The sequence below is a fragment of the Cynocephalus volans genome, chromosome 15 (genome assembly GCF_027409185.1).
Source record: "Cynocephalus volans isolate mCynVol1 chromosome 15, mCynVol1.pri, whole genome shotgun sequence".
In the NCBI taxonomy this organism is placed as follows: Eukaryota; Metazoa; Chordata; class Mammalia; order Dermoptera; family Cynocephalidae; genus Cynocephalus; species Cynocephalus volans.
This window is the reverse complement of record NC_084474.1, coordinates 75,923,957-75,936,334: the sequence shown is the minus strand read 5'-3', so window position 1 is coordinate 75,936,334 and position 12,378 is coordinate 75,923,957. Positions and strand designations below refer to the sequence as shown.

The 12,378-nt window shown below is 37.3% G+C and overlaps 1 pseudogene; it reads right to left on the bottom strand.

Annotated features, from left to right (window-relative positions):
* Positions 1–5,343: 5,343 nt before the first annotated feature.
* Positions 5,344–7,242, bottom strand: LOC134364034 (heterogeneous nuclear ribonucleoprotein R-like; annotated as a pseudogene).
* Positions 7,243–12,378: the final 5,136 nt, after the last annotated feature.

The window sequence follows — 12,378 nt, the reverse complement described above, 5'->3', positions numbered from 1 at the left end:
TTCAAAGGAACACATACAAGTGGCCAATGCGTACATGAAAAAATGCTCAACATCACTAGTCATCAGGAAAATGCAAATTAAAACCACACTGAAATATCATCTCACCCCAGTTAGACTGGATATAATCAAAAAGACAGTGAATAACAAATGCTGGTGAGGGTGTGGAGAGAATGGAACACTCCTACACTGTTGGTGGGATTGTGAATTAGTACAACCACTATGGAAAACAGTATGGAGGCTTCTCAAACAACTAGAGATAGATCTTCCCTACAATCCAGCAATCGCACTTCTGGGTATATACCCAGAAGAATGGAAATCATCATGTCAAAGTGATACCTGCACTTCCATGTTCATTGTAGCTCTGTTTACAATAGCCAAGATATAGAACCAACCTAAATCTCCATCAATGGATGATTGGATAGGGAAACTGTGTTATATGTACACCGTGGAATACTATCTGCCATAAAAAAGAATGAAATTCTCCCACTTGCAACAACATGGATGAGACTGGAGAAACTTATGTTGAGTGAAATAAGCAAAGCACAGAGGGATAAATTCTGCATGTACTCACTCATAAGTGGGAAGTAAGCGAGAAAGAAGGAAGGAAAGAAAGACCACAGTGGTGTACTGGACTTGCAGAGGGAGAGAGCATACCGAGGGATACAAAGTGGAGAGGGGGAGAGGGGGTTGGGGAGGGAGGTTGGGGATAATTGTGTAGGGGACACAGGATACAGTCACAATTTGTGGATGGGCATGCTGCCAGTATGGATCTGGCCTTCACATCTTGGGCACAAGGGGCAACAATCAGCTTTGTATCTCATGAATATTCATAACCAATAAAAAAAATTTGATTAAACTCTATGAGCCATTCATCAACATAGCCCCTGTTTTTGGCAAATGTCTGTTATGTGGTCTCTTATAAGGCAGCTATTCAACAGTATTTGTTAAACAAATTAATGCACTAATGAATGAATAAAACTGACAATACGTCTTTGGCAAGGGAAGCATTTTGTTCTAAGCCTTGACATGACTGTGCAAACACTGATTATCGTCCAGAAAATGTATGAGTCCCTATGAATTCTTGTCAAGATAATCTTTTAAATAAACTTTTCACTTTAGATTAGTTTTTTATTTGTGGAAAACTTGCAAGTATAGTCCAGAGAGCTTCCTTAATCCTATACCCAGTTTATCCTGTTGTTAACATTTTGCATTACTATGGTAACTTTGTCACAACTAATAAGGCCAATATTGATAAAATGTCATTAACTACAGTTAACAGTTAATTTCGATTTCCTTAGTTGTTAGCTAATGTGTTCCAAGACTGTACAAAATGGCTTTGATTTCCATTTCATCTGCCAAAGCAAGCCTTGCAGCCATACCTTGCTCCAGGAAGACAAGGAACTACAATTCTACAAAGCTGTGGAAGGAAGAAAAAGTAAAAATATTTTGGTCGATAGTGCTAGATGATTACTAAAATTAAGAGTAATTCACATATGTACTGCATCTTTACAGTTTACACAGTTGTTCAAGAATGTTTATCAACTTTCATTTTAAAGTCTGAGATAAAAGTAGCAGGGACTTGGATAATTGAAGAACCCAAGGTTAAATAGCTCGTCCAGAGTTGCACAGCTAGCAATGGCCAACTGAAAAGCACACCCAAAACTTTTGACAATACTCTTATAAAAAATATTCTTACTAGTAAATTGCAGATGTCTCCTGCCTTAGTTTGCTACTTTTTATTCTCATTGACACAGCCAGAGGAAATCTAAGGTGCTACAGCAGATATCAGGAAATTTTTCTGTGAAGAGCCAGATAGTAAGATGTTAAGTCTGTACCTGCTACACGGTTTTTGTTAAAACCACTCAATTCTGCCATTGTAGAACAAAAGCAGCTTTTCAAAATTCACAAATAAATGGATGTGACTGTGTTCCAGTAAAACTATTAACAAACGCTGAGGGTGGGATTGATTTAGAGCAAAGGCCATCATTTGCCAAATGCAGGTGTAGAAACTGGAAGAAACTACAACACTCTGTGATATATTGATATACATACAGTTTGTGATACAGCCAACTCAAAATTCATTGATTTGCTTATCTCATTATTCTTTAAAACTCTCTCTGACCTGCCAGAGTGCTTACCTGCCTCTTAAGCAGGAAAGTATATACAGATCAAAATATTTTGAGGCCATACTTAAGGACACAGGAAGTTGAAGACAGATACAGAACCAGTAAGCCATAATCAGTTGAAACCGTGAAGGTTCACAAGCCACGTGCTAAAGATTCTCTCCCTTCCCTCCTACATAAAAAACAAACAAACAAACAAAACAAATCATAAATCTTAAAGTCTTACTATACTGATCTATAATGTTTTTACTTAAAAATACCCTTTGTGCTTTTGCTAACCTATCCCATAGTGAAAAGCTGCGTTAAGTAACACTTTGAAAAAAAAGTTTCCAGATTTTCCTTTTATGTGATTTTTAAAAATATAGAGATAGAAATCCTGTGTGGCCTTTATCACAATACCATATAAACAAAAGATGGGAGAAGCAAAAAAATATGATATAGGAGATTTTCGAAAGGCTTTCAAGGCTATATTTATGTAAATTAGTTTTATCTCTCATGTAATCACAATAAAGGAGTTGAATTTAAATCTGAAATATTTTTCACTATGGAAATATGTATTCTATGAATAATAGCATGCTTATATGTAAATAATACATATGTTTATATATTTCTATGCCTATTAACACACAGAGACATCTGTATATATACCAAAGTTAGGAGTTTACACTCCACTCCAAGTTAGTGGAGTGTAAAAGCTTAAGGAGATTTCTTAATGTGTCCATATGTGTGTGGGGTACACCTAATAAAACAAAATATGTTCACAATTATTAATGAACAGATTAATATTCTCTTCTTAAAGAGTTTCCTTGGCTCACTTAGGAATGTATGAGGACACTTCAAGAAGTTCATGGAAATATTTGTATTATCTTTTAATTCTATTTTTCCACAATTTTTTTGAAGTACCCTTAGATTTAAGCTCCTTTTTGCATTGTGACACTTGTTCAAATGACTGAATAAAGCCTCTGTAGGACGAAGTTTCAAATCCAGCTGTAAGAATTTGGATTAAAATTGGCCTCAAGTTCTTTTCATCTCCTCCCATCAAGAAGTCTATTTCCCCAACCCTTGACTTTGTGATGGCCTTGTAATATACTTTGACCAGTAGAATACAGTGGAATTGATTTTGTATGGTTTCTGAGTAAGGTTTCAAGAGGCCATGTAGCTTCTAAACATATTCTTGAACCACTGGGACCATGTAAAGAGACTGGCCAGACAACGGTCAGGACCAATCACCAAACGTGAGTGAAACCTTCTCGGACCACCCAGCCCCAGGTAAGCAATTGGATGATTTCAGCTACAAATGTGACCCCACCAGCAGAAGAACCTCCCAGCTAAGTCCAACCCACCAAGTGTGAGGCATGGTAACAAATTTTATTTTAAGCCTTATATTTTGAATGATTTGCTGTGCAGCTATAGGTAGCTGATAAATGGAATTTACATAAATTTCACAAACACGTTCACAGGAATAATTGGGCTGCATAATGTGAATTGATTGTTGGATTCTGAGTAATTGCTATTTTGTCTAACCAGCAAGCCTCCTATGGGGCATGTAGCACAGTGCCTTCATGCTGATGTGATCCAAGTAGCCTCTACTTTGTATCTGCCTTAGTCTGAGAAGAGAGTTAACCTCAGCTATTACCCATGAAGAAGCATCAGCAGTTCTCAAAGTATCTGTCATCTTGTAGGAGATGTGAAAGAGATATCTCCCCTCTCCACACTCTGAAAGTATAAACCACATGCTCTATGCAGGGAGTGGCGAGGACTATGTTTCATAAGCACACGATTTAGTGATCTTGCCCAATACACATTTCCTCTTTGTGAAGAGTAAGAAATATGTTAAACTACCCTTTGCTTGTGACCTGTTCCCCAGGATATGTACAAGCATTATTGTGTATAGCTCATATATTTGGGAGACTTTCTTTAAGAAAAAAATTTTAAAAATACTAATTAGAAATCAGGCATAAAAGTGGTTATGAATTTGGAATGAGAAAAAAAAAATCAAAACAATTATTTGAAGATTGGAGATTCAGGGCCTTTTGTTTTTAAAATATCTTTGGTCAATTTTCCAGAAATGCTTACATGAAATTGTTTCCTGATTACAATCTGGCTCTTCCTTACTACCCCTCAAACACTCTTCAACACCCAGAAGTTCTCAACAAGTGAAGGGCCTTGAAGATGAACGGCTTAATGACAAATCTGGTCCTCACTGTTTCCTAGCTATACCTCCTGAACTATGCATTAAGTCATTAATAGAATAAATATGTATTAAACATTTATTATGTACAAAGAACTATGCTAAATGCTCCAGATGCAATGGCAAACAGAATAGGCATAATTTCTCTCATGGTGGCATTTATATTCTAATGAAGGAGAGTATGACGTGACCCTTTCCCCAATAAGCTATGAGTAGGTCTCATATCCACATATTCCCTCACCAGTAGTCTCACAAGTAGACTTAGTCTTCTGAAGTGTTTATTTAAATAACTTTAGGTATTACTCAAAACCTCACTATACCCTCATCCTTGTGGGGAAAATCCCTAAACATGTTTAGTCTTTGTGTTTTCTTTTTTGGGGGTTTTTTGTTTGTTTGTTTTGAATAGATTTTTGAATTTTATTGAAATATTACATGAAGAAGAAATTGGAAATATAACCACATCAAAGGACAAATTGTCACAGCTTTAATGTTTAAGCCAAACAAATTTTGTAGGGCAGATTTCAAAAAGGTGTGAAGTTATAACAATTTAAAAACAGAGTTAACCTACTTCTAGGAATGCAAAACATACAATCATAGGTTATTTTCAATACATGAAAACTTAAATTTGTTCGCTTTAATTTCTTAAAACTACTAAGACAAAGCATTAGCTTGTATTCTTATTTACAGCATACTCCATACTCCTATGTAATCTAGCTCAAATCCAAAAAAGTGAAATTGTCCGAAACCAGAGGTTCTGCAAAATCATGACTTCACAGTGTGCCCAGCTTGTTTTGAAGCTAAAACAAAGCCAGAAATGATAAAAACATTGTAACCCCCAGAATAAGGGAACTCTGAAAGCCCAGTAATGTCCAAGAGCATTTATGAAAAGAGGAAAAATAAAGACTTGAGTATGTGCACAAGAGGGATTTCTTCACCCGATACAAATGGCAGCAAATTGTTACTTAAAGATGAAACAGTTAAGCCAATTTTTTTTTTTTGAAGAATGTAGGTCTAGAGCCAATCTTATCTCGCCAATACCATTTTCAAGCCCTCACTTGTCTATTTCCACGGTTGCCCATAAGTATCCTGATAAAATTCCTGGTTGTCATTATTGTAATCGTAGTTACCAGAACAGTCACCACCTGGCTGAAGCGGCTGCTGAGTGATGGGTTGGAACCCCAGTTCTGTTGGTTGTTGGTCTGACAACTCTTGGAATCAGATTGGTTGGACCCATCTGCCTTTCTCTTGCCTCCTACATTGCTCCCACAATTGTCCCAAGCTCAATGGGAACCATGGTCTCTCTGCTGTTGTGCAGGACCCGCTCTGCACCCCTAGAGCCCCTTGGTGGTCTCAAAGGTGCCCCCTCTGTGAATAGCCAGCTCTACCTCTTGGAGGTGGTGCTCCCCGTGCCCTTGGTGGTGGTGGAGCACCTCGTCCTCCCCTTCATCCTCCTCTTCCTCTCACTGCATAGCCATCATCATAGCCGTATTAGGGATCTTCATATCTTCCACGAGAGTCGTGATAATCATAACCATAGTAATCATCACAGTAATCTTCATAGCCATAGTAATCTGGAGGGTAGGCATATCCACTTCTCCCTCCACCATGACCCTGACCTCTAATTGGAGGTGGCATGTGAGGAGGAGGGTGATAGTAATGATCTTCATACACAGTGCTTCTGAAGGAGTGCTAGCAGCTTGGTGCTCTTTCCTTTTCTTGTCTGCTGGCTTGGCTAAGAATATGTCAATTTCTTCCCCTTCTATTTCTTTGACATTCGTTTCATCCATAGCCTTAACAGCTGCTCCTCTGTCTTCAAAATGAACAAATGCATAATCTTTCAACTTCTTCCCTCTTTCAACTTATCCAAATTCAGAAAATGACTTTTCCAGTATTTCTTCTGTCACTGGGGTAGCCAAGTTTCCCACAAATAAAACTTTCACCTTAGCCATCATTTTTGGCTCTGGCTCTTCCACAGGGTCAGCGCATTCAACTCTAACTACACTTCCCCATACTTTTAGTTTTCCATTCATCAGCTGGCATCTGGCTTGTGCAGCTGACTCAAGATCCTCAAGTCAAGGAAGCAGAACCTTCAATTCTTCTTTTTGTCATCAGGTTGATGATAGAGAATAATGTTCGACAAACCCTTTGTTAAACCTGTGACTTTACTGAATTACTCCAGAACATTTTCTTTAGTCTTATTCTTTGGAATGGATCCAACAAAAAGTCTGTTGTTTGCCACAGGAATACACACTCCAAGGTGTTTACCAGGGTGAATTTCATAGCTGTCATGCAATTTAACAGCCTCCCATGCAGCTCCCTTTCCACAGGTGACAAATGCATACCTTCTGTTCTGACCAGAAACTGGATCCATCATAAGACATAGATCCCAAATGAGACCAGCCTTCTCAAAAAGGGGCACCAACTCATCCTCATATAAATCTCTTGGTATTTTACCTTCAAAGACCTCTGTTCCAATTCCCAGGTTGCTCTCCAGTGTACACACTGTCTGGTGGAGGACCACCATATTTCCTCAGTCCTGTGGTTACATCCAGAGTATAACCAGTCCTCTCAAGCTGGCCTTGATCTTTGCTTCATCAGATCCCTTCATGGACTATTGCACCTTTCTCCTCTGTTTCTCTCTTTGCCTGCAGGTCTTCATAACTCCACATAAAAATGCACTTGTGCTCTGAACATGTGATAAGTCACTGTCCTTGAACTGCTGTAGTGCAGACAGAGCTGCTCTTTCTTCAAGATCGACATAAGCTACCAATCCTGTCTGAAGTATTTCATCAAGTCTTTCTGCCACCTTCTGTGGGAGGCCTACCTCTATCAGTGCCTTTGGTGTTCTGTGCGAGTTACACTGGAAGTATCCATTGGTTCTTCCTCATCTTTTAACTGTACTGCATTACCATTCACCTGATTAGCCATTTGATTATGTTGCAGGGCAGAGCAAGGGCTGGCCATGTTTAGTCTTTGAATTAGGAATATGTGAATGGGTGAATTTTTGTTTCTGAATTTGTATGTGTTTTTAGAAATTGGTGTTTGTGTGTGAGTACAGTGTAAATAATTTGGGGAGTTACAGAACTAATGCTTATTGAATGCCTGACATGTGCAAGACACTGTATCATATATGTATATTTAATCTGAATCTTATGTGGTGATTCTGATTATGGTATGTTAACCAAAAAACAAGCAGATTTACCTCTTCCACTTTGGCACAAGAACAATTTAATTTTCTATGTCAACCAGAGAAGATAACATTATAGAAAGCCTCAAAGGAAAATATTTGCCTTCATAAAAATTTAATTTAAAAACTCTTCATTGATAAACATACAATAATAGAATTAAATGATAGATACATTAAGGGGGGGAATATGTGCAACTTATATCTCAAAAACCTAATGTTCAGAAATTTTAAATTTTTTTCTAAGATAGTAGGCAAAATTCAAACTCCCAATTAACTGAAAAAAGATACTATTACTAAAATTACAACAAATTGATATCTAAGGAAAAATGTGTATTTAAAAAATCTTGAGGCAAAAATTGACATTGTGTATTTACTGACCAGAACTAATTTGTTAACTCATCCATTCATTCAAACAATATTGTACCATGCTAAGTATCCAGAACTTTAAAATGAACAAAACATTGTCTTTCTTTAAATTAGTCCAGACCAAAGTGGAGGAGACAGAAAAACAAAATGGTCAATATCAAACAGTAGGTTAGTAAAAAGCTGCTGAGATATGCAAAGATCATTAAAGGATTTGAGAAACTCTGCAAGGAGACAATAGAGACTTCCCGCAGGAAGTAAAGCCAAAATGTTCTTAAAAGACAAGTTAGAATTTTACACATGAAGGAGGCATCATGGAAGGTAAGACAGTCATTTGAGGAAAAGAGGTCACCATTTGCAGAGGCTAAGCAGAGAAATAGCATACTGTACACAGGACAATGCATGCAGTGAGATAAGAGGCAGAGCTGAAGAGGCTAGAAATATAGCTGAAGAGATACATTGCATCCATTTAGGAGTTTCATTCTAAAGATTCTCAATTTATCTTAAAGCTCAGGTGTGTTGGGGAGGGACCAGCAGGTCTGTGACATATTAAAATTGGGTAAAGGTGTAGGGGTTAAAGATGACTCCTGAGTTTAGAGCTCAATGTATTCATGAATTTTTCTTTTATTTTAGTGGCAGACAGAATCTAAGGTGGTACCCATGACTCCTGCCTCCTGGTAGTCACAATTTTGTTCAATACCCTCTCTTTGAGTATGGGAGGACCTATGATTTGCTTCTAACGGCAAAGGGGACAGAATGTCACTCCCATGATTATGTTAAAATATATGAGACTCCACCTTGTTAGCCAATTCCTTGCTGGCTTGACAAATTAAGGGGCCAAACTGAAAAAACAAACAAACAAAAAATAAACCACAAGCCAAGGACAAGCTGTGGGAAACCTCCAGGAACTGAGAACAGCCTCCAGCTGACAACCAGCAAGAATCTGGGTCCATCAGCCCTAAAAAAACCAAGGAAACAAATTCTGCTGACAACCTGCATAATCTTGGAACTGAATTCCGTCCCAGTCAATCCTCCAGATTAGAATGCAACCCAGCTCACAACATGATTACAGCTTTGCAAAAACCCAGATAAGCTGTTCGCAAACTCCTGTTTCATGGAACTATGGGGTAATAAATACATGTTGTTTTAATCCTCTAAATTGGTAGTAATTTGTTATTCAGCAATAGATAACTAGTATAATTACTTATTATGAAACTAAATGTTTTCTTTTTGTGGACAGGTCAGACCCTTCAAAATATAAAAGATTATTGTAGATAATTTTTTATTTACATTTTTCAATTTAATCTTCAATAACCTGTACAATTTACCTTTCTTTTGGACCTCCATAATGGTTTGGCATCTCAGATCCAGTTTATAGAAATACCCCTCAGCAATAGATTTAAGTACCTTTATTTTTAGTGCCAAAATTGCTGAGTTCTTGAATAATATTTCTGGGTGTATGGCTTATCTGTCAGCAAAAATGCCTTTTCTCTGTTGCCATAGATCTCGTGCCAAGAAGGTAAAGTTCCCAAAACCCCCTAAATGCATAATTTACTCGCAGTGAAGTCTATTGACATAAAGCTAAATACCATTTCCAACAGCAACACTGTTGCCAAGTATTATCAGAACTCCCTGAGAATCCAAAGAAAGTGCTTCCAAAAGTAAAGCCCATCGAGTGGACCTTTTCATCAATCAACACCTACTCAGAAAGACTTCCTTTGTATCATATTTTAAGGCCATTCTACCATTCTCCAGTTAATTTTCTTCTCTGAGTGACATCTCATCACCTTCTGATTTTTTTTTCTAGCTGTGAAGTTCTTCTGAATTTTGAGAAAAGCCACAAGACCATTATCATTTAATACACACACTGCATTAGAAAGCTACAGAGACATAAATATGTAGGAAGGAAGAAAAAGGGAACATTGAGAGCCAGTTCCTCAGAAGATTATTATCTCACTATCCCTCAACCGTCACAGCGACCTTCTTTTGGCTATGACCATACCAAGATATCTTGTAGAACTGGATCAAGGTACAATAACTGATACTAGTAAGCAGTCTAGTGTTTCTTTAATTGGGGTCACACAATGGAAATATTTACAAAATGAGGGTTACAGTCTTCTACAACTTGCTATGAGAATTCTGTACTTTCCAGACTAAACTGTAAGAGTTGAGCCTGGTTCATGAGGACACAAATTTTGAACTAGGTTCAAAGTGATTAGTAGGATTTAGAGAGACAGAAGTTTTGGGAGATTATGTGAAGTAGGGATAAATGCTCATAAGGCAACAGATTGTACATACAATGGAAGATGATAGGTATAGCCCAGGAGTTTAGAGTGAAGGTAGAGGCTGATTAACAAAGGCAGGGAGGGGCCCTACCTTATTTGAGTGTAACATTGCAATTGTAAACGAGAGGAGATAAAGTGAGGTTGTTGGTGGTAAGAAGAAACTTGAAACATCTCAGTGAGAATGATGAGCTTGATATGAAGTAAGTCTATCTATAAATTTTACCTATCCTAAGAAGCTTTTCATAGCATTCCTGAATTATGTAATATTTGCTCCTATATTCTCTCATGGTTACATTTTTCACAAGCTAATATAAATGTCAATTTACCTGCCACTCTTACCCACTAAATTATATAAATTATAAGTAATTTAAAGACAAAGATAATCTCTTCTTTTGTAAAAAGAAAAAAAAAAAAAAGGAGCCAGGCAGACAGGCGGAAAGAAATAAGAAAAGAAAGATGCAAGATACTAGACTTTAGAGTCAAAACAAGCCCTAATAATCAGCTCCTGACTTGCCATGTACTACCTTTGTTCTTAAGAAAGTCAAGAAAGTCAATCAAACTGTAAGCTTCAGTTTCCTCATCTAAAAAATAGAGTAGAATATAAAAAAGGACTCCTCCACAGACTCTGCAAGACTTACACCAACAGGTCCCCCAGCCAAACAACACCAAGGACTAGAACTGAAATCCACTGCACAAGACAGAAGGCAGAAGTGCCACCATGACCAAATGCCCAGGTGGAAAAGCTGTGTGCAACCCTCCACCCCCTGCATATAAGGCAAGAGTGCCACCATGACTGGAGATACTACACTGCAGCTTCTGCTGCTGAAAGGATGAGTCTTAATGGAGAAACACAGGATTTAAACTACACTTTTGATCAATTGGACCTGACAGATATCTACAGAATACTTCATTTAACAACTACAGAATATACATCCTTCTCATCACCACATGATGGAACATTCTCCAGGATAGATGAGATGCTAGGTCACAAATCAAGTCTCAGCAAATTAAAAAAAAAAAAAATGAAATCATCTCAAGTATCAGGCTCCTGAATGACCTATGGGTCCAAGTAGAAATTTAAAAAATTCTTGAAACCAGTGAAAATAAAGATACATCACACCAAAACCTGTGGGATGCTGCAAAAGCAGTACTAAGAGGGAAGTTTATTGCAATAAACACTTGCTTCAAAAAACTAGAAAGATTTCAAATAAACAATCTAACACTACACCACAAAGACCTAGAAAAAGAACAATCCAATATTTAGATTAGTAAACAGAAAGAAGTAATTAAGATCAGAGCAGAACTAAATGAAATAGGGACTCAAAAAATAATACAAAAGATCAATGAAACAAAAAGTTGCTTTTTTGAGAAGATAAACAAAATAGACATACCATTAGCTAGATTAACAAAAATAAAAAGAAGAGAGAAAATGCAAACAAAAATCAGAAATGAAGAAGGAGACATTACAACCAATAGCACAGAAATACAAATAGTTATTACAGACTATTATAAATAACAAATTTGAAAACCTGGAGGAAATGGATAAATTTCTGGACACATACAAACTACCAAGACTGAACAAAGAAGGTATACGAAACCTGAACAGACCAATAGCAAGCACAGAGATTGAAGCAATAATCAGCAGCCTCCCAACAAAGAAAAGCCCAGGACCCAATGCCTTTACAGCTGAATTCTACCAAACCTTTAAAGAGGAATTAATATCAATTATCTCCAAAGTATTCCAAAAAATTGAAACAGAGACCATTCTCCCAAACTCATTCTATGAGGCCAGCATCACCTTGATACCCAAATCAGGCAAAGGTACAACAATGAAAGAGAACTACAGGCCAATATCTCTCATGAATACAGACAGAAAAAAACCTCAAAAATATCAGCAATTACAGTACAGCAACACATCAAAAAAATTATGCACCATGATCAAGTGGGATTCATCCCAGGTAGATGAGGTTGGTTCAACATATGTGATCACCACCACAACAAAATCAAGGACAAAACCATATGATCACCTCAATAAAGAAAGAAAAAGCATTTGACAAAATTCAACATGCCTTCATGATAAAGACTCTCAGCAGATTAGGTATAGAAGGAAAGTATCTCAACACAATAAAATCCATATATGACAAATCTACCACCAATATCATACTGAATGGGGAAAATCAGAAAGTCTTTCCTGTAAGAACAAGAAAAAGACAAGGATGCCCACTCTTA